Genomic DNA, 27743 nt, shown 5'->3' on the forward strand with positions numbered 1-27743 from the left:
CCTTCAATAGATTAAATTTTCGAAACTGAAACTTGAGCATCACTTTCTTACTTTCAGCTGTGTTCCCCATACTTCTCATACGCAGATTTTGAAATAAAGAAGCACATCTCTTGATACTACCTACTTGATGAAAGATATTTTCGGGCAATGCCATAGTAAGAGTGGAATAAGCTTTTATTTCGATTTCTAAAGCTTTCTTCTCTTCTTGTGAGTATTGAGAAACAGCTTTAGGAGTATACCCAATAGTATCATCACCAATCATTGGTGCCATATAAACCTCATCTAGACAATATGAGCAATCAGGGTGAACAGAACCCAAATGAGCACGAAACCGAGGTTCGCACTTGGCAAAATCACTAAACTGCATCAATCTTGGACATTTCGAATGTAAACCTATCTTGGTATCAAGTTGCAACATTTGTTGCATCAACATGTTTTGAGAAGCTAATGCATACATACCGGCCATGTTTGACAAGTTACAAAAATTCAAGGGTGTATTTTGAAAAATAACAAACCGTGAACAAGAAATGTAACTAACTGTAAACAGTTGTAGTGAACTGTGAACAGTAAATTAACGAATCAAATCTTAACTAAGCTAAGATTGATCAAATAGCGAATTACTCCAATGAATCAGGTAGTCAACGAATCAAAATCAATAATGAGTCAAACTAACGAACTGACTAGCGAACAGGCTAGCGAATTGCTAAGTGTAACCTTAACGAATTAGAAGGTTTTCAGTAACGAATCACTAAGAAAGACTTGGCGAAATAGATAGCAAACCAGCTACAGTTGATAGCGAATCAATTAATAGCGAATCAGGTTGTTACAACGGTTTGTAACAAACTCTGATGTCTTTGCCACGTCGCAAAGGTTGTTATGACACAAATCCCAAAGTAGACACGTGTCACACGAATCTGTTGAACACGAATCAGATTTTGATGCGAACTGATTAACGAATTACTTAAAATCTATAACGAATCGACTAAATTAATGAACGAAATAAAGTGAATAAGATAACGAATCAACATAAAGATGATAACGAATCATGCTCATCTTCAAATCTTCAAATATTCAAAGAAAATTTCCAGATTTTCTGGAAATGAAGAACACGAAACCTAGAAACTCAGAATACATAAATTCGTAATACAACCTCGATTCTTAACCAAAATGCACAAATAACCTACCAAAATACTCGTAACTCGATCGCGAATCCGAAACAACTAACCTCGTAACCAATTAAACCCGAATATCAGTCCAATTATACCAAAAACCCAAACCCTGTTTCGGCCACAAACCAAACCAATACCGAATCAAACCAAAACCAAACCACACATCAATTCCGATTCACAAAACCTTTCCAATACCTTAATCAACTCAAATCCAGTCCAAACCTACCATAATTCAATCAATTCACCTCAAATTGATCCAAATTCACCCAAATATAACACTATCAATATCCAATACCAATTAAAAATTCAATACTCTAAATTAAATACCAAATCAAGTGTAATTGAGCCCCGAAAGCTCTGATACCACTTGTTAGAACCCTGGTAATCAATCTATAACTATAACAGATCTCGGATCTATGTTAATACGATTAATACCTGAAATCGGATCTAGCTCATAATTACGTATGATTGTATGTTGTATATGTATATTATCAGTAATGGTAGTTTATAATATTAAAGTGTATATGAAGATTGAGAGAGAGTAATTGGACAACACTTCGTTAATTATCTCAAAACTTAAATAACTTGTGAACAGTGTTCACCTATAAATAGAGGATGGGGTTAGTTCGTTAACATCCCCTAACGAACTAACCCCCAACTCATTACATACATTAAAGTTCAATAACAATAGCGAATCACCCTCTGATTCGTTAACATCCCCTAACGAATCAGAAGAGAATAACTTAAGTCTTAGTTTCGCTAACCAATATTAGCGAACTAGACCATACATAACGAACTAGCTATATAAATAAATGTTTATTACATTAAACAAAAACGACAAATACTTTAACGATAGATACAAAGACTCAAGACGCAAAACCGTGCACTAACATTAATGAAGTGAATATTGTCATAAATATTTCATTTTTAAGTAAATGGTTTTGATTTGAAGTCTGTCGCCTTAGGGCATGGTGGTTTGAGAGGGATGCTTAATGGTGGTGCACCACCTACTACAGCAGTTTGGATGGTGTGGTGACATAAAATGAAGGTCAACTTGGGTGTTGTAAATTGTTGTTCTTGCCGCCGCAACGTGCGGGTTTATGACTAGTATATACATACATACATACATACATACATACATACATACATACATACATATTTATACATAGATTCAAATAAAAAACAATTGTTCTGTGAGAAATGTAAGAAGACTTTAAAATAAAACACACTATACCATGTTAATAGAAAACTATATAGTTTTTAGAAACTACTAATCTCAACCACCCAGATCCTAGATCCAAAGTCCTAGATATATTCTTATGTTTCTCCATAAAAATGACACATATGAGAAGTATTTGTAGCAACAAAAAAATCTCCGTAAAAATTTAATTAAAAATAATATAAAATCAAAATATAAAAAAATGAAAAAAGTAACAAAAAAACCAAAACGTTTCTCCCATAATCCTCGTTCTAAAAAAATCACATTGTGGAGGAAAAAAGTCATTGTATTTTTTATTTATCATTGTGTTTTTTTGTTTATTTTCCTTATTGGTTGTCTTTTTTCCTTGACATTGTGTTATATTTTGCTCGGAAAAATGTTAAATTTTGCGATCTATTGTGTATTTTTTTTATTTATCATTGTGTGTGTGTGTTTTGTCAATGAGTCTTTTTTCCAATACATTGTGTTTTTTTGTCTTTTTTATTTAAACGATAATGATAAAGTTGTTGAACCTAGCAAAGAACTGATGGCCAAAAACATCAGACGTTCTTCATTATGTTTAGACAAACTACTGCTTCAAATATCTGATCTTACAACCTGTTGATATGAAAGAATTGAAGACTCGGGAATTGTTCAAGCAAACTATTGAAGATTAAAAGAACTGAAGTTTAACAACTAATAGGACAAACATAAGTTGTTTTAGCAAAGATCGGTAGTTAACATAGGATTCTTTCTATAGACAGTTGTTTGTATTTTGTTCATCGGCATTTTGTAACTGATTTTTTAGATGTCATTTTCACCTTTACCTCATTAGTTGTTTCACATATATATATAATTAAGAAGAGAGTCTCTTTTTCATTAACACTTTACGCATCACAAAATTCACCTGATCAGTGTACTCTTGTAAAAGAAAATTAGCTTCATGATTTCCACATGAAACCTCAATTATCTTCATGATTTCTGTTGCTTAATTTGTTTTATTAAATACTAATTGTGTTATAGTTAAAATATGAATTCAGTTAAAGCGTTACTAATTCAAACAAAAAATTAGATCAGTTGTTCACAGTTTCATCGGTGTAATTGTGTTTATTAGCTTAGATTGTGAATCAAGATCCTAAAAATTGGTATCACAGCCATGGATCTCTGAAATTGATCTAATATCAATTCAGAAGAAAGATCTAAGCTCAAATTTTTAATTCAAGTTGTGTAATCCAGATTTTTGGAAAACTCTGTTGAATACTCTATAGTTAGTGAAAACCCCGGTTGAATTGAGAATGATATCGTTCGTACGAAATCCTCATGACACCGGTTCTACCTCCAAACCACCTATGTTGGTTTAAGGCCAATACAACATATGGGCTCAGAGAATGCTCCGTCATCTGTGCAACCAAAACACTGGTTGTTGGAAAAGTAGTATTTTATGTGCCTCATTCCTCTAAAATCGTTGATCCTTTGGATGGTAACAAAATGTTTAACAAGGATCCTAAGGATTATTCTGATCAAGATAGACAATAATTTGAATTGGATGCGAAAGCTCACGCAATGCTTGCCATGGAAACTCCAATTCAAATTTATGGTGGATTGATTCATTGCAAATCTGCTATATAGTTGTGGGAAGCACTGAGAGAATAATTCGGTGGAAGTCCTCAAGTAATTGATAATACATGAGAAATTTTCACACAACAATATGAAGCATTTTGTCATCTAAAATGACAGAGTTTAACTCAACAATTAGCAATGGTCACTAAATTAATTGATGAACTGAAAATGGTTGAAAGTTAATCATTTAAACTCTGCTTTGAATAATAGATTTTTGAGACCGCTTCCAGAATATTGGGACACTCATGCTATCGTATTGAGAACATTACCAAATTTCAAGGATCTGAGTTTACTAATTCTCTAAGGTATGTTGCTTACCTTTGAGAGAGGGATCATACAAAATAGGAAGTTGATTTTAACTGGTAAATTAGTCGATGATTATAACACTAGGTTAGCACCTTTGTGGCAGGAGACTCAGCGTGCTATAAAACTGACCAGTGCTATGACTATCATATAAACATAACCACATGGATTGGTTCAAGGTTAGAAAACCAAGCATTCGTTGTAAATGAAAATCCTCATAATATGTCAGACAAACTATCCTTTGTTTATAGATGATTGGCAACATACATATCCAATGGATCTGGAGGAAATTGAGATGTTGAACTCTTTGGCTCTATTGACAGTCAGGACAAAACAAGTTTTTAAAGAGAACTGGAAGGAAATTTCCAAGGACCTATAATAGGACAAAAGTTAGCTCTGATAATTCAAAAATGACATGTCATAAGTGTGGCAGACTGAGACACCTTGCAAGAGAATGCAGAATTCAGATATAGCCTATTCCCAATCAAGTTCAGCCTTTAGTAACCTATCCTAGTTCACCTTCTCATCCGGATTCACAACAACAAAGTTTCAATAACTATCCATAGCCCATTTTGCTAAAACTTCAACGATACAAAATATTGTTCCTCAGTATAAGTATCAGTATGTGAAAATACCTCAAACAATGAAGTATGTTCAAACTCCTTTCATTCAACCCATCAACACATATGTTCACCCTACAAACAAAATTGTGCCTTGTCCATCTTCTTCAAGCCAAGACAACAAAAAGCATCTTCACTCAAGAATTTATTGACTAGAGAAGTCTAACTGAAGAAATGAGCACAAAGGATCTTACTCGTTTGGTACTTGATGTTGGATCAGTTGGTGAAAGGGAGTTAAATACAGAATTCAAAGATGAAATAATGCAAGTATTGATGGAAAGTGATGCAACAGCAGATTCACAAACTTTTGATGACAAAGTACTTGAAACTGCTATAGATGAGGTAACTCCTGAAGTTTGACAAAATTATGTTCTAACGATTGTATCAATGCATTTGCTATTATAATACTTGCAAACATGAAAATGTTAAAACAAGTTACAGAACATGAATCAGTTTTTTCAAAATCCAACGTTGGTTTAGACTTTAAATGTAAGTCCTCCTGGGCCGATGGTGATGGACACGAGATGCGCACGATGTCTATGATTGTAGAATCCTCCTAGACTCGTTTATGATATTGGAGACGAAGAACACGATTACACACAAACAAACACACGAATGGGATAAACGAATCTGCAGATCCTTTATATAATATTCAAAACACATTACATACCGAATATGAAAAACGAATGAAGGCCGACCCGAGGTGAGCTCTACCTCGGGTCTGCCCAATAGACTCGCCCTCTCTCTTACTCTCTTTAAACAATTAACTAAACACAAAATACTCTCTCTTTTTCTGGATACTAAACCCTTTAACATGACACACGTATATATAGATAAACAAACTCGCGGGCTTGGGCTTAGGCCTATGGTGAAGTTTTCCTAACTTCACCAACACGTGAAGTTGTTCTAACTTCACCAACACGTGAAGTTTTTCTCCCTTCATAACTTCTCCCCAACTAGTCGGAATTGCATAGCGACGGCCATAAAATGTACCAACATGAAACTAAAAGAAAAAAGAGAAACATATTTTGAAATTGAAACATCATTTAATAGATAAAACTTCTTATGCTGAAAATTTGTTAAGATAATAAAATAAATGCAAACAAACATTAGAAAGTACACAAGCTAACTGCAAGAAAGGGAATGAATTAAATAAGGGATTTCAAGTGCTATTGATTAAGCAATCAAGTAGCAATGTGAAATTTAGAATTGGATATAATCATAATGAGCCACCTTAGAATTATGCGTTAATTACTCCTTTCAGTTGTGTTGATGAACTTGAGGAAGAGGCCATTTTTCAAAACCAAAAACAAGTTTAGTTGTTTTGCCAAATATTGTCCCATTAAAACGTGCTAGTCAAGACGAAATTGGAAAGTGGTATAAAACATCTAACGCAACTCAAGGATCCAAACCCATCTCGTTCACTAAGTTAATTAGTCAAAGATCTAATGTTGACCAAAACTCATTAGTATTTTTAAGAATAAATTACGATTCTTCTAAAACAACTGATGTACATATTACATTAGTAGTTTTGTCAAAAAAAAAAAATTGATGCGTCACAAACAACTTATACCTCTCAGGCATCAGTAGTTTCAAGGAATAAACCTTCAAAGCTTATTGTTTCTACTCCTGCATTTATTCCAGTATCAGTTGTTAGAAGAACATGATATGTTCAAACTTAAATTCTTCCAACTTCTGTACCTATATACAGATCACCAGGAACAGTTGTTGTGGATAAATTGGGTGTAACAAAGAAGAAAACATCTAAAAATGGTCAAAAGAACCATTTGTTTCCAAATCAATGTGATGTATGTCATAAGAAAAATCATTTAACAAATAGTTGTAGATTTCTGAAAGCAGTTGAACACAAAAAGAATGTTGTAACACCTAATGTGTTCATCCAAAGTCAAAACTCCATATCCAAAAAGAAATTCAGTTTAAACGTGTTGAAACACCTGTTACTTTGGCTCTAAAGAACATCCCAAGTTCAAGAATTGTTCAAGTAACATATGCACCACCCACTAAAATTTTACCACAACAAAAAACTTTTTCTACTGATCACACAGTTGTTTCACAGAGTGCTAACAATAACTTGCTGATGGTTAACCAGAAATTTTCAGATGAATCTTGTTAAGAATCTTCAACAGAAAATTGACTTAGCTTCATAAAGGGAGCAACCCAAGACCAAAGGGGCTTAGGTTAATCCTTCTAACTAATTTCCTTATATGTTCAGAGAGGTTTCACATGCCTTGAAAGTTTGTGGTATGTTGATAGTGGAGACTCTAGACACATGACAAGGAAGCTTGTATTATTTGATCTTGTTAACTTTATTGAAAAATTGAAATTAATTTGTTAAGTGTATCAAAAATATGTGACAAAGGTTATGATGCTTTCTTTACGAAGAAAACATGCAAAATTATCAACCCTGACTATGTTAAACAAAATGAAAGTTGGTTGCAGAAAACACTTTGTTAACTGCAAACAGGAGTGGCATTGTCTGTGTTGTAGACTTGTATGAGGATAACAAAATCCCTATTGCAACATGTTTTCTTAGTAGAGCATCAATCAAAGAAACATACTTATCGCACAGGAGACTAGGCCGTGCTAATTTGCAAACAATTCTAACCAAGAAACGACCGTTTAGAGGTTTACCTGTGAAAGAATATGTTTATGATTACCCATGTGTTTCATGTTTGAAACAAAATAACATAATGTCTCATACAAATCCATAGAAGAATCTAAAACAACTGCTTGCTTTAATCTCTTGAACATGGACCTTTTTGGACCAGTTAAAAATACTGAGACTTGTAAAGAAAATGTATTGTCTTGTGATTGTAGATGATTAGTCAAGGCTCACTTGGACATTCTTCTTGCACTCAAATGATTTATCAACTGAAAAGATCAAATGCTTCATTGTAGAAGTGGAGAAACAATCTGATCTACCTATAAAAATCGTAATATATGACAACAGAACTTAATTCGGAAATGAAGTGCTAGATACTTTTTTGTATCTCACAAGGCATTATCAGACAATTCAGTATTCCAAGGCAGCCTTAGCAAAATGGAGTAGTTGAATGGAAGAACATGATACTCACTGAAGTTGCTAGATCCTTGCTAATTTAGCCTTACCTTTATATTTTTCGGGAGAAGCAATTAACACTATTGGATATGTTCATAACAAAATTTTAATAAATCAAAGACATGAGAAAACATCCTATAAAAATCTTTACAAAATTAAACCATTAATCTTATTTTTAAAGCCTTTGGTTGCCCTTGTTTTATTTTGAATTTGAAAGATTCAATTTCAAAATTTGCAGCCAAGGCAGATTGTGGTTATTTTCTAGGAAACTGCTAAATCCTATAGAGTATTTAACTCTAGATCAAAGACTATAAAAGAAACATTAAATTTTAAATTTAATGAATATTTGATTTAAAGTTTCCTACTGATCCTGCTGATTTGTTTGATCTTGATACCTTAAAGTATGAGCCTAAAACTAATGAATCTGTTAATATATGTAATCCTTCTAACAGGCTATACATCTTTGAAGAATTAGAAACAGAAAACAACAACATTCTCATCCAAACTACTGATCAAGGAATTCAAGGAAGTGTAATTACTAATGATCAGTCAAATGATATCTAAAATGAGCTTTCACATCCTATTTTTGAATGTTCATTAGTCATTTCATAAAGCAGTTGGTTACCCCTAATGCCTCCACCTTTAACAATTGTTTCCTCATAAGTAGTTTAACTTACAGTTCCCTCAAACTCTATAAGAAGAATTGTCCTTTATGTGCTTCGTCCGGTCCATCCTAAAGAACAGATAGTTGGTGACATACAACATGGTGTGCTCACTAGAAATTAACAAGAAAATTCATATTTGTTTGCTGGATTTTGTCACACCCCAACTTATGACGGAATGCCAGGGTGCGAACTGTTGGTTCACAGCCCACAAAACACTATCATGCAAATTATGACAATATCTAATTTATTTATTTATAATTTCCAAATCAAGTACAAATATTTCTGACAAGTAAAAAATTAATCAAAAACAAATAACTTCGATAAATATATCAAATCAGTTTGTTTTTCTTTTATTATGTAGCCTAATGTCCTTTTCTATATGAGCTTCTCCTTCACTTCAAAGTAGATGATAATCTACAATATGCGTACAAAATATATAGGTTTGTCAACACGAGGCTGAATGAGAAAATCACCAGTTTTTTATAGTATATTTATGAATAAACGAGCAAACCCATACTGTGAGAATCAACAATTAAAGAAAAGCAAGTAATTGGGGTCAGTTTTACCATGCCTCAAAAACACGGGTTATGGCTACTATGTAAAGTCCTGGTCCCGGTGCCTCACTTTCGACGTTCGATTTGCTCATAAACACATTTCTAAATATCAGAGTAAATAAAACCGTTCGCGGAATAGATAAATGTCAACCAATCATTACATAAGTCTTAAAATTTAAAACAATAATAAACATGTCTTTTAGTTTAACCATTATAAATAAAGTCTTCAGATGCCAGCTTCTTTATTCTTCTGCCATGCGATCCTCCTCAAGCAAGTTGTCTCTTCCTACTCACCTGCGTGAATACTAAAAGTCAGTTACGCTGAGTGAGTTCTAGTTAATTAGGAAACATACGATATATTCACATACATACCTATACGTATCAGAAGATACATATTACTTACTTAACCTGTCGTCTTTCTTTCATACATACATAAGTATATACCTTCATTCTTACTTTCATGCTTTCTTTGTTTCTTCTTTTTTACTTTCATATTTTAATCTTACTTTACATACATACTTATACGTATTAAAGAGCTTTTCACCCTATAACTTCACAGATATTATTAGGATCTGCCAACCTCCTTTATAGATATTATTAGGGCCTACCACCCTCTTCACATATATTATTAGGGTCTGCCACCCTTTTACCATCAATTCTCACATACCTTCCTTTTCTTTTACATTATTATATAATTTCATACATACTCTTAATCTTTTCCACATCATACATACATCATTCGTATACATTCAAATATCATACATAAACATTCATATAGCATACACTTACCACTTAAGGTAAATATATTAACTAATCACACCGAGTATGCACACAACCCCGAAAACATAACAAGGAAATGGGGCTAGAAACTCACCTGAATCCTTTTTTTTTTTTTTGAGTTTATAGTAATGGCCCTCTTTAGCTGTGCACGGCTAACTGTATAATAATTACAGGTATCAGTTAACTAATTCTAACTATATCGTACTTCTAAGTTATTGTGACCCCTAGCTACGGGGGCAGCGCCCCTGGCAGCGGGGTCTAGGGGCAGCAGCCCCTAGCAGGGTCCAAGGGTCCAAGGGGCAGCAGCCCCTAATCGAATGAATCCTAAACGAATTGAATGCTTCAACTTCTATTCGAATGGGTACCTATTCAAATCTAACCTTCTATTCGAATCAAACTTCTATTCGATTGGATCCTCTATTCGAATCATCCTTCTATTCAATTAAATTTTTATTAGAATCAAACTTCTATTCGAATGGATCCTCCTTTTGAATTATCCTTCTATTTAAATAAATTTATATTCTAATGCATCCACCATTCCAATCATCCATCTATTCGAATAAATTTCTATTCGAATCAAACTTCTATTCGAATCGATCCTCCATTATAATCATCCTTCTATTAGAATAGATCCACCATTCGAATCAATCTCTTATTCGAATCAAATGGTATAAGCACCTCTTTCTTCTTTCTTTCCTTTCCTTTCTTTCTTTTTTAATAGAATGCTTTCCATTCGAATACCTTTTATTCGAACGCCTGCTTTTCATTCGAATACACCCGCTGTAGGGGTATTAACACCTTTATTATCATTATCACTACACAAATTAACATCCATTCTCGTATTCTAGTATTCTATCATCTTTTAAACATCTTCATTTCTATCCTTGACCAAGATTTAGCTCGTTGAGCAATAAAGTTTATACCTTTATTGATTTCAAGCTCATTTTACCTAGATCTAGGGTTCTCTAAGTGAACCGTACACACCAACAAGTTCATTAAGTCCTCTTTTAACATCAAGTTTATATTTTTATGACATAAAAATACCCGATTTGCCTTAGTACCAAGTCTTAGGACAAACCGTTTTTTAAAAAACAATCTTTATACATAAATCATACCTTTTGACCTATGTTAAGCTACGGGTTAGCTTCTTGTATAGCTACAAACTTGTCCTTGCTTGCTCAGCTAAAGATCTAAATAAATCTAAGCTTGGTTTGGCTTTTGGATCTCGGACATAAGGTTGTTGTTTGTGTGTTTTTGAGTGTGTAAGGAAACTTATGGATAAGAATGAGAGATTTTAGGGTTTTAGGGAGGTTTAGGGAGTACTTATACTCTCATAAGCCCATGGACCCTAGGCCCATCACCATCCCTTATTCCATTCTTTTATTAAACAAGACCAGTCTCTATTATATTATTTAACTTAATTAAATATTAACACACTTTTAAATAATCACAATCATTTTTATTTATTATCAAAAGTAGAATGTTACATACTATGACGATATCAATGAGTTATGCTGGATTCAATGATGGACCTCTCTGAATTCTAGAATTAAACAAATAAGCAAGTAAGTAAATAGCAAAGAATCATTTAATCGATCAACACACAATATTCACAGTTTGCTAGATGTGTATAGTATGTAATCTGTAAATATGATATGGTACACATATGTCCCAAAAACATTTAAAAGTCGGTAAAAAGGTGGGGGTGATTTGTCACTCAACCTCGTGTTGACAAACCTATATATTTCGAATGCATATTGCAGGTTATCATTTGATTTGAAGTGGATGAGAAGATCATTTAGAAAAGGACATTAGGCTACCTAATAAAAGAAAGACAAAGTGATTTGATATAATTATCGATGCCATTTGTTTTTGATTAATTTTGTTCTTGAATGAAAGATTTGTACTTGATTTGGAAATAGTAAATAAATTAGATATTTTCATAATATGCATGATAGTGTCTTGTGAGATGTGAAATAACGGTTCGCACCTAGGAATTCCGCCGTAGGTTGGGGTATGGCAAATTGATTTCAAAGTCGACGACTATAAGATAGGGCATTAGAAATTGTCTAGTAGCATTCTTATGACCCCTATACCCCTATATGTGCTTAATGTGGTCTTGTATGTTTATTTAAATGGTTTACAGCTTATGTAATACTTATTTATATTATTATTTAATCATGTACACGCACACACCAACTCCGAGGCTATGCATTACTCTCAAAATATTTTCTCTCTTAATTTTTTATAAAAAACCTAGATTTTTGTTAATATTTTATTTATGGGAAATTCCATAAGAATTCCCTTGTTTTGTTTCTACTTCTTCACCTTAAGTAAAGGAAGTATGACAAGTTCTGGTAATAACTGGAAAGGGGAGAGAACTGTGAGTTGTGAACTTATAATCATAGAATCGACTTGATCATCAGATAGCAATACCAAACCAAATACGACAAGTAGGATTTGAACCTACGACCAGTCAGTTAACAGTGATTGTGGAGTTGAGGGTGCTAGACGACTCGGCGATTCTACCCTACCTTTTTCCGATTGCTGCTTGACGAGAAAAAACCGCATGTTTGGCTCTATATTCAGTTCGTGGTGGTGCTTCAGGATTCCAATGTACTGCGTCCAAGATCAGAACGAGCTTGCCGACGGAGATGAAATTCTTAATGATAGTTGGTTGTATTCACCTATTTTAGCCCGATTCCTTTCTACTACTAATGTAATGTCTACTTATTGGGTCTTGATTGGAGATAATTTAACTACTGGTTGGGGGAAGTTCTTTCTATTTCTAAGAGACTATCGGAGAAGGTCCCACTCTGCTTGCATCCGCTAGCTGACGACGTGTGTAACGCATGCTCCTGTTCCGCGGTTGGTGTTATATATAGAAGTTCTTGGTTGAGAGTATCGGGTCCTTGGCAAAACGATTCCGAGAATCAAAGGTAAGACGATATTCCTTACCTTGAGGTTAACCCGACCACAACACTCTATCTTATAGGCCAAAGCTGAACAAATGTCATACGACCTTAACTTTAAGCGGTCAACGTAATCGGTTAAACGATTTCATTCCTTATATAAAACCAAATTCACGCTGGTTCATGGGTAAATTCGGAAAAAAATACAAATATTTATATTATTATTTTAAAAGTGTTTAGTTGGGTATAAAACCCATGTCAATCCATGGACCCTCCAACTATCCATTTCTCAACATGTTTGTTGGGACTAAATATGATCAAGGAAGATTGGAATCTTCTTAACATCCTCAAGAAATATGCTAAGTATGGAATCCGAGAAAACTAGGCACTTCGAGCAAGCCTAATAATTATTCAAGCAAGGTATCTTACATCGAGAAAGGTTATCTTCTAGAATTTTTCTAAGTGTTTAGATCAAGCAAACTACACTCATCAAGCAAGGTTGTTCTTCAGTCGAGCAATCTTTGTTTTCAGAGAAAACACTTGAGTTAGCCAAGCTTAAACCAAGTAATTTGGTGGGATCGAGCAAGGATTCAATAATGATGATCTCAAGCACACTTTTAGGAAGTTAAATTATTTATTATTAAGGACTTTTACGAGCAAGGTTCAACCTCGAGCAAGCTACAATATCCAAGCACACTTAGTTTGTTAGAATAAGTCATTGACAAAAAGTTGAAGATATCAAGAAGAACAAGTTTGCTTGTATGATATTCTCAAGCAAAGTTTGATTATATCATTGCTGGGTGTGGATTTTTATCCTCGGAATTGAGCTTAACTTAGGGATGTTGACTCAAGCGGTTATTCTGAGGAAGGTATGTTGACTAATTCAATTATCCTATATTATCTAACTGTTTTGCAGATAAGAGCACGTGTTAAATATGTTTATAAGAACGTGGATTGCAACGGAATATAGCTTGAACTTCGTCAACTAACAACGTGGATACTAACGGCTCGTTGAAGAAGTAGTCTAGGGTTTCCGGAATAATCGGAATAACAGTTGTAATTTTCTATTATAAATTGAGCTGATAATATTGATAGGAGACACACACTCTTTCACGACTTAGCTACTAGCAATCATTGTAACACTTAGCTTTCGATATTCAATCAGCTCCAACCCTTGTAACCACTTGTTTTCGATATTAATAAACTTGACGGTGATAGTTTTCACCGTCCGGGGGTTTTTTGTGCCGGCGATCATAATAATCAAGTGTTAATTCGACCAAAAGTTACGTTCATAATCCTTAACCGAAGCAAATTCGATTAAGGATTAAGTTGTAAACTCTTGACCGAAACGAAGACTATTATAATCAAGGGTTTTTTCCCTCGTGATCATATCTTTGTGTCTGATCTATTTACCATTTAGCACCTAGCCTCACGCACTAATTTGATCAAAAGTTAGTTGTTAATTTTTGACCGAAACAATTTGGCTCCCACCATGGGGCAAACGGTGCTTTGATCATTATTCATTCTCATACGAAACCCTACTCTCAATATCCACAACATTTCTTTACAGCCCAAGATTGTTTCATCTTCCGCCGCAGCCTCATAATCCTCAGCGAAACCTTCCATGCCTCCTCCTTTTTCTGTTACTGTTATCCCAAAGAAACCTGACAACATTCAGAAGAAAGCTGCTACTCCAGTATTTTCGGGATCTAGACCATCCCCCAGGATCCCGTTATGGTATCTAATAATGAACTGTTGTCTATTTATAAGCGATTACAGGAACAGATGGATCACCAGAACAAGACCAACCAGATGCTGGTGAAGGAACTAGAAGATATCAAGAAAGCCAAGAAGCCGGCGGAAAAATTCATGCCATTAATCCCGAGATCTCTGGATTTCACTCCTCATGGATCCTCAGGATTGGTGCGTCCAGAGTCAACCACGGCGTACAACCCTGGATCCTCGCTTTTCCAGCACTCAGGGTCCACGGGATTGTACTCATTCGGATCCCAAGGATACTTGCATGCATCCATTGCTGGGCCGTTTCAACATGCAGGATCCTCAGAATTGTCACAGCAGGGAGGATCCTCAGGTCCTTATCAACAGGCATTATCCTCAGGATTAGCGCAACAGGGAGGATCTTCAGGTCCTTACCAGCAGGTGGTATCCTCAGGATTTCCACAGCAGGCAGGATTCTCAGGAGTACCTCCATCAGGATTCTTCAATCCTCAGCAGCCATATGCTCAGACTCAGTAATTTGCAGGGTCCTCCGAGGTGCACCAGGGAGACTTCATCCCGATGCAGGCTAACACCTCGACCACTCCATTTGTCACTCCATGAAATACTATGTTCGGGAATACCAGCTACAACACCCAAACCGTTCCTCAGAATATCAATCAGGGTAACACTTTCAATACAATTCCTTTTAATGCTAATCAGGGATTTTTGCAGGATGCAGGCATAAGTTCAAGTTTAGCCCGAGAGTTATAGAAGCTCAAGGACATGATATCAAATGTCCCTGGTGTAATCCGTCCCATAGCTGAAGTTCCTACTGATAGACACAAGATATATCGGTTCGTGTCATCGATTAGCGACGTGCAGATCCCAAAACGGTTTCAAACCCCAAATATGAAACTGTATGATGGCTCGACGGATCCTGAGGAACACGTCGCACAATACAGAGAACGTATGGAGATCAATCCAATCCCTATGGAAATCAAGGAAGATGGAGAAACCAGGAGCATGGAAAGACAAATCAAAATGGTGTTCCTTCCACGAAGACTTTGGGCACTTGACTGATGATTGCATTGCACTCAGAAAGGAGATCAGCTATCTTATCAGCAAGGGCCACTTGAAAGAGCTACTTGGCAAGAAGAAGGGAAGAGAAAAGGATCCCGAGAAAATTCCTGAAAAGCCGACTCCTCCACCAACAGATGCAAGAACAATCATGTTCATATCCGGAGGATCCGACATCTGTGGAACCTCTTATTCTGCTGCAAAAGAGAAACGCTGACCAAAGAAAGTTAGAAGTGGCTGACATGCCAACAAAGACATCTATTCTCACTCAAGAGAGGATTATATCCTTCGATGAAAGTGATAGAGTCGATGTTCAGGATCCTCATCATGATAGTTTGGTAATAACTTTATATGTGGCTAACCATTATGTTCGCAGGATCCTCATAGATGGCGGAAGCTCTGTCAACATTATTCAATTAGACGTACTGAAAAAGATGAATATTCCTGAGGATGAGATCGTCCCCAGTTCCTCAGTATTGTTTGGATTCAGTGGAGAAACTAAAAATACTACTGGGGAGATTAAGCTGCCAATATATGTCGAGGGATAAATAAAATGCAAAAATTTTGTGTTATTGACTGTTTATCTTGTTGCAATATTATATTAGGCAGGCCCTGGATACATGAGATGAAAGCAGTCCCATCTACTTATCACCAATGTGTAAAACTCCCGAGTCTGTGGGGAGTTATCAGAATCATCAGTGACCAACAAGACGCCAAGAATTGCTACACATCCTCTATGAAATGTACTGCCAAACCCCAACAGGCGTAGCAATTACAGAAGCCAGCACGAGGCGTAATGGAGGCCAGGGAAAAAGAAATTAAAGAAGTACCTCTTTATCCCGAGGATCCTGAAGTCAAAGTGCTGATAGGAACTAGCATTCCCGAGGATATTGAGTCAAAATTGCTCGATTTCCTCAAGTCAAGGCGATCAACATTTGCATGGAAACATGAAGATATGACAGGTATTTCCAAAGATATTATAACACATAAACTTGGAATTGATAATTCTTTCAGGCCAATCCATCAAAAGAGAAGAAAGTTTGCACCTGAAAGAAACATAATCATTCAAGAGGAAGTAGAAAGACTCCTGAAGGCGAAAATGATTAGGGAAGTTCAATATCCCCGATGGTTAGAAAATGTGGTGGTTGTATAGAAAAAGAATGGCAAATGGAGAGTTTGTGTAGACTTCACATACTTGAATAAATCTTGTCCCAAAGATCCATTCCCTCTACCACACATAGATTCAATGGTGGATGCTACAGCTGGTCACGAGATGCTGACATTTATGGACGCATCCTCAGGATTTCAGCAAATCCATATGGAGCCCTCAGATCAAGAAGATACGGCCTTCATGACTCCCACAGGTATTTATTGTTATATTGCTATGCCCTTTGGACTTAGAAATACAGGTGCAACCTATCAGAAGTTAGTTAACATGATGTTCAAAGAGCAACTGGGGGACACAATGGAGGTCTATATTGATGATATGGTGGTGAAGTCCAAGAAAGCTGAAGATCACCTTCAAGATCTCAAGACAACATTTGATATCCTCGACAAATACAACATGAAGCTGAATCCTTCGAAATGCCATTTCGGAGTGAAGGCTGGAAAATTCTTGGGATACATGGTCACCAAAAGGGGGATAGAGGCGAGTCCAGAACAGATACAAGCTATCCTGAATCTGAAATCCCTAGAATCAGTCAAGGATGTTCAAAGGCTAACTGGCAGGATAGCAGCGCTCAACAGATTCATATCCAAATCCTCATTAAAATGCAAAGAATTTTATGATATCCTGAAGAAAAAAAAAGGTTCGAGTGGACTAGTAAGCATGAGGAAGCTTTAGCATCCTTAAAAGCTTATCTTTATTCTGCTCCTCTACTGGTAAAACCCGAGGAAGGTGAATCTCTATCTCTATATCTTGTTGTATCAAATAATGCTATAAGTGCAGTTTTTGCTAAGGATCTCGAAGGTCAGCAACACCCCATATATTATGTAAGTAAAAGTCTTTTGGATGCTGAAACCAGGTATTCTCTTGAGAAATTAATTTTAGCCCTTATTATGGCATCTACTAAACTTAGACATTATTTTGAAACTCACCCTATATGTGTTAAAACTAACTATCCTATTAAGTCTGTTTTGAGAAAACCAGAAATGTCAGGTAGAATGGCAAAATGGGCAGTAAAGCTGAGTGCATATGATATAACATATGAACCTAGGACTGCTATCAAATCCCAGGCATTAGCAGATTTTGTGGCTGATTTCACCAGTGAGCTTAAAGAAAAGGCAGACTTGGAAGTCCAACAACTTGAAGAAACAAAAGATAAGTGGACTCTATACACTGATGGTGCTTCAAATATTAGAGGAACAGGTCTCGGGATTCTCCTGAAATCGCCATAGGGGGACATTATACCTCAATCCATATCCTGCGGATTTCAAGCCACAAATAATGAGGTAGAATATGAAGCTTTGATAGTAGGATTACAACTAGCAATCGACATGAAAATCTGGTTTATTCAAGTACATGTTGATTCAATATTATTAACTAATCATTTTAATGGTCCATATACTGTTAGAGGAGAAAGACTAATTAAATATCTAGAGCTAGTAAAAAAACTAGCAAAGTGTTTCAAAATATTTGATATTTCGCAGGTACCTAGGGAAGAGTATGTTGAAGCAGACGCCCTAGCATATTTAGCTTCATCCTTCAGGATACCGGAAGGTGTCAAGATCCCTATCGTACACATCCTGAGCCCAGCAATAGAAGAGCAAGGTGTCAATGAAATATCAAAAGATGACGAAGATATGGGAGTCAAGAATCCTGAGGATAATGAAGATTCTTGGATTATCCCAATCAGGAAATATATTCAGGATGGAGTTATCCCCAAGGATGAAAACTCAAGAGCTTTTCGCACAAAGGTAATCCCATATACTATAATGAATGATATATTATACATAAAATCTCTTGCAGGACCATATCTTAGGTGCTTGGAGAAGGCAGAAGCTCATGAAGTTCTTCAAGATATCCATGATGGAGATTGTGGAAACCACACTGGGTGTAGAGCACTATTCTTCAAAATCCTGAGGGCGGGGTATTTTTGGCCAACGATGAAGAGGGATGCTATGAATTATTCTCAGAAATGTGATACATGCCAGAGATACAACAACATTTTGCACCAGCCAGCAGAACCATTATATCCTATTATATCCCCTTGGCCTTTCATGAAGTGGGGGATGGATATCGTGGGGAAATTACCAAGAGATCCAGGAGGAAAAGTCTTTATGTTGGCTATGACAGATTATTTCTCGAAGTGGATCGAAGTGGAAGCATTTGTTCAAGTCAGAGAGAAAGAAGTTATCTCATTCATCAAGCGTAATATCCTGACAAGATTTGGGATCCCGACAGAGATAGTATGTGACAATGGTTCACAATTCATCAGCAAGAGAAAAACTAACTTCTGTGCCAGTTGGGGAATCAAGATGATCACATCAACACCTGTCCACCCTCAAGCTAATGGACAAGCCGAATCAAGCAACAAAATCATCATCAATAACCAGAAGAAAAAGTTGGGGTCTAAGAAAGGAAAATGGGCTGAAGAACTTCCTTTCGTTCTTTGGGCAGATAGAACCACTTCGAAGAATGCTACTGGTCAGACTCCTTTCTCATTAGTGTTTGGAGCTGAAGCAGTTATCCCCACAGAGATGGTTATCCCAACGGCCAGAGCCACTCATCAAAATCCCGAAGATAACACTCGAAGTCTACTTGAAGACCTAGATGAGGTAGAAGAACTCCGGGATTTGGCAAAGATCAGAATGGCTTCTTATCAACAGAAGATAGCAAAGTCCTACAACAAGAATATCAGAGTTCGAAGGTTTCAAGAAGGGGATTTTGTTCTTCGAAAATCTTTTCAAAATACTACCAATCCTACGGATGGGAAGCTCGCACCAAAGTGGGAAGGTCCTTACCTGATCGATTCGGAAGCAGGAAAGGGGGCATACAAATTATCTACATTGGATGGTGACTTACTACCAAGGGCTTGGAATGCTATACATCTCAAAAAATATTTCATGTAAGATTTCTATCCCAAGGATAACTGTTATACTAAACAATCAAGGTATGTACTCAAATTTAAACTTTTATTCATTTTTTTATTATTCTTCAAACATGGTACTGACTTAAGCATCGGAGGGGTGTTAACACCCACCCTTCACTTAGAGTTGACTGTTTTGTAGATATGAGGGATTCTCATATGGAATAAAGTTAACAAGGCCTTTGTCGCCAGTATCTAAAAGCCTCGTTGCCAGCTTATCCTTAAGGTATAAGAGGTTTTCACCTCTTCTAAGGTTTAAGGGATTTTCATCTCTTCTTAAGTCGCCTGTAGAGCACGTTTATTCAGCCTTAGTTTGAGAGGCGGGGCCAGCACATGAAATATAGTGACTTGTTACCTCGTTATCCTCGTCTATTGGTTTGGATCTTAAGGTTTAAGGGATCTTCATCTTTTCTTAAGACGCCTGTAGCACATGATTTATTCGGCCTTAGTTTGAGAGGCGGGGCCAGCACATGAAATATAGTGACTTGTTACCTCGTTATCCTCGGCTATTGGTTTGAATCACAAGTTTATGGTAGACGTACCATAATCTAAGGTTAAAGAGATTGACATCTCTTCTAAAGGGCCTCGTCGCCAGTTCTTACTTAAGGTTTAAGAGATTTACATCTCTTCTGAAGGGCCTTGTCGCCAGTTTATATTGGCCTTGTCGCCAGTTTATTTAGGCCTTGTCACCAGATTATTTAGGCCTTGTCGCCAGAATTTCTAAAAATATTTTTCAGGATAATGCTCATGTCGCAATTTTATTACTAAATCCTCAGGATTAGAAGAATATTCTAAACAGTGATCTTATTGTAAGGATAAGACGGTCTGGACAATCTCTAGATTAATTGATACACAGTTATGGTATGATTTACTATTTGCAAAAATTTTATCTTTCATATTATTTAAAGTTTATGACTTAATATTGGTTTGCTGGTAAAACTTAAACTATTACTAAGAGATTTTTCATGAAACTTAGATTTTTCTAAAAACAGAAAAATTGAAAAGCATGCTGATATAAGTCATAAAAAGTTATACTAATATTATAATGCAGAAAAAGATAGTTCGGGTTTCACTCAAAACGGAGCCCATCCACCCGAACTATCATAATTGTTCTTAGTGCAGAAAGTAAATGGCGGTTTGGGTTTCGTCCTGAACCAGGATCCCTCCACCCAAACCATTATCCTGAGCATACGACATTATCCTTACACAACCATAAGAGAAATTGTTCAAAACAAAAATTCAAAATACATGAAAACAACCTGGCAACCAGGTTCAAGCCTTTCCACCCTCAGTATCATCACCTTCCTTCTTCTCCAAATCCATAGTCTCCCCAGCCTTAGTCTCCTTCACATTCTTACTAGCTTCAACATCCTTGATAACCTCAGAAGTCCAGCCGTCTCATCCTCTTCAATCTTCTCTCCCCTTAGCACCTTAAGCTTTTTCTTCCAAGCTCCAGAATTCCAAGACTCCATCGCATGACCCTTCGCTTGTACTTCTTTGGACATCTTAATCATCAACTCTAGAATGCTGGCAGCTGCACACTTCTTAGCATCCTCAAGAAACTCAGCTTTCTCTGACTCAAATGATGCTCTGAGATCCGAAATCTCTTTCTCCTTCTTTTTGAGCAGCTTGTCCTTTGTATCAACAGCTTGTAAAAGATCGCGAGCTTGGCTTCAGCCTCTCTCTTAGACAATGTTACTTTGTCAAGCAGGATTGTTCTTCAAGACCAAGTATTTTACTCTTCCGAGTAAGGTATGGTCAACCAAGTCCAAGAAGCCAAGTAATTGGAAGACCGGGCAAGGTATTCTTTAATAATTATGGTCCAAGTATACTTGATGAGTTAATGGAATATCTCTAAGTTTTATCGAGTAAGGTTCTGCTCAAGTAAGGTATGTATTCTCGAGTACGCCTTATCAATAAGTTATTCAATGACAATGAGCCGAACAGGACCATAGAAGAACAAGGTTGCTCGTAAGGATTTGTCGGGCAAAGTTTGATAAGTCCAAGAAGATTGAAGTCTACTCGGTGAATATTTTACTTGGTAAAATATTCTTTTAGTAAAGTCTACTCAGAAACTGATTCCGAGTACACTTCTATGTTTACCAAGTCTGAAGGAAGGCCGAGTACACTGCGTACTCGGAGACTGAAGTTTAATGAAAAGCATACCCGGAAGACTTGTTTTACACTTAGTTTTATTTTTGAATATGTAATTTGAATATGTACTATCGGATAGGGTTTCTAGAAGGAATGACAGCTGTCTTAGGTTGGCAGGCCTATAAATAGAATAATTAGGGCACGCCGCCGAGAGAGACAGAGAGACAGAATACACACGACACATTAATTGAGAATATTTTGTGTGTGTAACGGCTGTCCGAGGATTCCTTATAAACCCTAAATCGATTACTCCTTTTGTATGACTAACATTATATAAATGGAAATCTTTTGAGTGAATCCTTTGTGTGTCTTCTATCTTTGAATATTCATTGCAACCGTATGTTTGTTATTGATTCCGCCTTTAACAAACGGTCATCTTTCTAAATTTAGTAACCCGTCATTAACTCTCTTGTCAACACGATTAATTTTGTGTGAGTTATGATATGATTGATTAAAGATCCGAGCCGAATCGACCATAAAAGTGGGACATGACAAGTGGTATCAGAGCTGGTTACTGCTATTTTTTAGAAAGATTGTTGCTGATTGAAGATTTGAAGAAGAATAACGTAAGCAGAGCACTGTTCGATTGATTTGTGACGTCAGCTGCCCTGTTTTTCATTTTTCTTTCAGATCTACAATTTTCCGGTGTTTTCTCTTCCTTGTTTCATTTAAAGTTTTAATCTTTATATCTAAATCTTGTTCTAATCACATCAGACACATCAGATCTGTGCATTCTGGTTTCAGATCTGATTATTTTGAAAACTTTTTATAAGAAACTGATATTTGTTTTCTCAAAATGTCTGTATATGAGGAACAAGAGGTGTCTACTAACAAGATACCTAGGTTGTATGGATAGGAAAACTTTATCAAATGGAAGGTACTCTTTGAAGCAGCCGTATGCTACAATGACATTGACATGTGGAACTCCATCAAGAATGGTCCACAAACTACTGTTGAAGAAGGTGCAAATGCTACTGCAACTGCTGCTATAAGAGAAAAGATGAGAAAGGTGGATGACAAAGCCTTGGATATGATTAAGCTAGGTTTGTCTTGGGAAATTCTGACCAAGGTGGCTCATCACACAACTGCCAAACAAATGTATGATGCCATCCTTGAGATGTATGAAGGGAACACTGAATTGAAGAATATTAAGAAGCAAAGACTGAAGCAACAGTTGGAAAGGTTCAAGTATAGAGATGGAGAAAGGTTGAAGTCAATACTAGAACGTTTTCTGAGTATTGTGAATGAGTTGAGAACAACTGATTATGTAATGACTGACTTTGATTTGAATACAAAGTTGCTCAACTCAATGCCAAAAGAATGGTATACTGCTTGTAAATTCATCCTTCAAAAGCAAAATTTCAATGAATTGAAATTGGATGATGTGGTATGTTTTCTTCAAGCTGCTGAACTTGAAATGATTGAGAATGAGATGATCAAGGAAGATAGACCAAGTTTTCATGTTTCAAATGCTTTGATTGCACCAATGGGAAATCTGTCCATCAATAACCAACAGCAAATTCCCATAATAGAAGAACTAGCTGAACATAATGTTGTGACTCCAAAATCTTTTATTGGGGGTAGCACAAGCACTCACGGAAATCAGCAAAGGTTCAATGTGCAATTGATTGATGATTCTGACTCTGCCTTTGTGTCTAATGGAAATGTTCCTAACCCTGGAACAGGACATGTTCAAAGATATGAGACACAAGCTTTGTTTTCGATGTTTACTGAGTCATATAATGCCTTTGTTGCAAAGAACATGATTCACACAAGTGTGGTTCAAGATGATTTGGAACAAATTGATGCAGATGATTTAGAAGATATGGATTTGAAATGGCAAGCTGCTATGTTGGGATTGAGAAGTAGAAGGCTGTAACTTTCAGTCTCAAATGAACAATCAACAACAGAACATACAACAGAGTCAAGGATTTCAGCCTCAAATGAATCACAATCAAAACCTTCAAGGAACTCAAAATAGTCAAAACAACACTGTTCCAGCAAATCAAAATCAGATCAGAAATCAAGGAAATGTAGCAGTGACTACACAACATGAAGGAAGTTTTGATTGGAGCAGTCATGAGGAGGATATTGTTGATGACATCAGAAAGGCAAATGTGGCATTCATGGCCATAATTGAGAAAGAAAAGGGAACCTCCTCTCAGGTACACTCTGCTCCTACAGTTGATTTGAATGAACTTATTAGTGAACTAAAAACAAAAGTAGGCAAGCTGGAAGGTGAGTGTTTTAGAAAGCAAAGTATCATAAATGAGTATGAGGCAAGTGAAATGATAAGTGATGAAAAGATTAAGAGCCTTGTAGATGATTGTATGATCATTTATAGATCTCAAACAAGATACATCACTGAGATTGATGGTCTAAAGAAGATGTTGATTCAAGAAAAGGTGCAAAACACAAGACTAAAGGTTGAAACTGAATTTCTTAAGAATTTGGTCTCAACTGGGAACATTTGTGGAATACTGAATCAAGTGAAAGAACAGGACAAATACAAGACAGTTCCACCTCCATTCAACAACAACTTTATGCCAAAGGTTGACAAAGAGAAAAGAGATGCATACTTACAACAATTCAAAGATGTCTTTCAAGACAGGGAAGAATTTGTTGATTTATACAAAAAGGTAGAAGTGAATGAAGATGGAGAGTTTGTGATTAAGAAAGAAGTGAAAATGGAAAAGTCAATTGGAGTTCAAGTCTCTGAGGATGACTTTGATTCAGATGAGTTGGATCAAGATGATCTGAGTGATTTGAGTGATCAAATCATTGAAAAGGAAATTTAAGTTGCTGAAAAAGGAAGAAAGTATAAAAAACCTGAATCTGTTGATAAGCTTCCAAAGTATCCACCAATCCCACCAAAATCAAAGAAACAAAATGATAACATTAAAAGGGAACATGTCTCTTTTGATATCTGTGAAAGGAGAAAGATAAACTACAATGCAGTCAGACCTCCAAGCAAGACTGTATTGAATAGGATAAAGCAGAACAACAAGAAGAAGAAGGTGAATGAAAAGACTAATACAGAAATCTTTATCCCAGTTTATCCAATCTTTTCTAGTCATGAAGTGTTGGATGTTGGAGAAGTGGAGACAATGGAAGAATATGAGAAAAGACAGTCAAGGGTTAGAGAAAGCAGTGATGAAGAACCTATGATTATGAAGAAAATTGTCTTTGTCAAAAGCAATGTTGAAAGACAAGACATCAAGATTGAGGAATTTGTTCCTTCTTCAATTGACTTTGATGGTTTGAAGAATCAGAAGACTTTAGGAGTCAATACACCTAAGCCAAGTGAAAGATTCAAGAAACCAAAAGAACATGAAGTCTTCAAAGGAAAGGTTTGGTGCAGAAAATGTGATGAATATGGTCACCACACAGATTCATGTCATGAAAGATTCAAACTCAAACCATTTCATGTACCAGATGGAAAAATGTATGGTCAAGACTTTGCATTGTACAAACAGAAATATGAAATGTATTTGGGAAAAGGGAATGTCTGTGGAAAGAAGACAATTAATGAAGAGAATGTTGAAATCAAAGGAAAGAAACATGTGACTGAGTGTGCAAGAAGAATTAAGTCACCACAGAAGCACAAGAAGATGACAAAGAAGAAAAATCAGTCATTGAAGATTAATAAAGACATTCAATCAGTTAAGTCTGATGAATCATATGGATCATCAAACAGTGAAAAGACAAGAAGAAAAGATACTTATCAGAGAATGAAATCAACTGAGCTTACTGGTGATGAGAAGTTCTTGATGAAACATGGATATGAACCACAAGGTTTCACTTGGAAACCTAAAGCAGAAACTAAAATTGAAGCTGTGGCTGATGTAAGAGACTACTCAGAAACAAAGGACTATGTCTTGAAAGAAAATGTCACTAACTCAGTTGAGCCTCAATGTTCAGTTTCACTTTTCAAAACACCAAGAGAATGTGGCTATGAAACTGATCATTCTGATAATCTGGAAATCACTCATGCAGATCCTGAATCTACAACACTCACTTCCCAGGCTGTCACTGAAATTGACACTGATAAGTTGCAAGTTTATGAAACTTGCACCTCATTACTTAACTAATCAAATTTCTCTTTGTGCAGGAACAGGCCACTCCATTGAATGACATATGGTATAAGGATAGTGGTTGTTCTAGGCACATGACTTGTGACAAGAGGTCACTTGTGAACTATGAAGAGAAATATGAAGGTCCTGTTGCCTTTGAGAGTGATGAAAATGGTGAAAAGATTGTGGGTAAAGGAATCTTGACAAATGGAAAGGTGTCATTTGATAATGTGTTTCATGTTGAGGGACCTCAATACAATCTTCTGAGCATATCACAGATGTGTGATAAAGGTTACAAAGTTAGTTTTGATGATTCTCATTGCTTCATCTTAAAACCTGAATTTGTGATTCCACCTGAGATGATTATGATGATGGCACCCAGAAATGGAAACTTATATGAGTTGAATATGAAAGAAGCCATTTCAAGAGGTGGTGCATGTTTTGTTTCCAAAGCCACTGAAAATGAATCAAAAGTGTGGCATACGAAATTGTGTCATGTAAACTTAAAGAACATGAATAGACTGGTTAAGGGTGAACATGTGATTGGTTTACCTACAAGAGAATTTAAGTTTGATGATCACTGTGATTCATGTCAAAAGGGCAAGCAACACAAGTCTACTCATAAGACAAAGCTCATCAATTCAATTGATCAACCCCTTGAGTTACTTCACATGGATCTTTTTGGTCCTGTGAGTGTGCCAAGTATTGGAAAGAAAAGACATTGTCTGGTGATCATTGATGACTATTCAAGATATACTTGGGTCTATTTCCTAAGTACCAAGGATGAGTCTGCTGAGTTGGTTATGGGTTGTGTTACAATGATTGAGAACAAGCTGAATAAGAAAGTCAAAATGATGAGAAGTGACAATGGTACAGAGTGCAAAAATGGAGTTATGGAAGAATTCTGCACAAAGAAAGGAATATTTCAACAATTCTCAGCTCCTAGAACTCCTGAACAAAATGGTGTGGCAGAAAGAAGAAACAGAACTTTGATAGAAGCTTCCAGAACCATGTTGACTGATGCAAATCTGCCTGTCACGTTTTGGGCTGAAGCAATCAATACAGCATGTTATGTTCAGAACAGGGTACTTGTAAACAAAAGGCATAACAAGACTCCATATGAAATTTTCAATAACAGAAAGCCTTACATCAAGTTTTTCAAGCCCTTTGGTTGCAAATGTTTTTTATTGAACACTAGAGATTATTTGAAGAAGTTTCAAACTAAGTCACTAGATTGTTTCTTTGTTGGATATTCTACTCACTCAAAGGCATACAGAGTTTATGTCAAAGATCACATGAGTGTGTTAGAGTCATCTGACATCATTTTTAATGAAAATCAATTCAATACAGTCAGTGGTGCAACATGGCTGTTTGATCATGAGAGACTAATAAAATCATTCAAGATTTATTCTGAAGACTTTGATGATTCATTCTACAAGACCAGTGTGATTGAAGAGAATAAGAAGAAAGAACTGGACTTGGAAGAATTATGGAAGAAGGTTGCTAGAAAAGAAAAGGAATACACTTTTGTGAAGATCTCCTCAAGCAATGCAATTGAACAAGATCTGGAGATAACAAGTCAAGACAGTCCTAATGTACAAAATGATCATGTTCAGAATGGGAGTGACACAGGCAACCAATCAAATGAAGATGAAGCTGCAACAACAGCAAGATTTCAAGACTTGTTTCAAAGCTTGAATCTGGGAAACAATGGTGCATCTACTTCAGAACA

This window comes from Bidens hawaiensis, unplaced genomic scaffold, assembly GCF_021521415.1.
Source record: "Bidens hawaiensis isolate Kalapana, Puna unplaced genomic scaffold, B.hawaiensis_p1.1 tig00022515_1, whole genome shotgun sequence".
NCBI classification, from domain to species: domain Eukaryota; kingdom Viridiplantae; phylum Streptophyta; class Magnoliopsida; order Asterales; family Asteraceae; genus Bidens; species Bidens hawaiensis.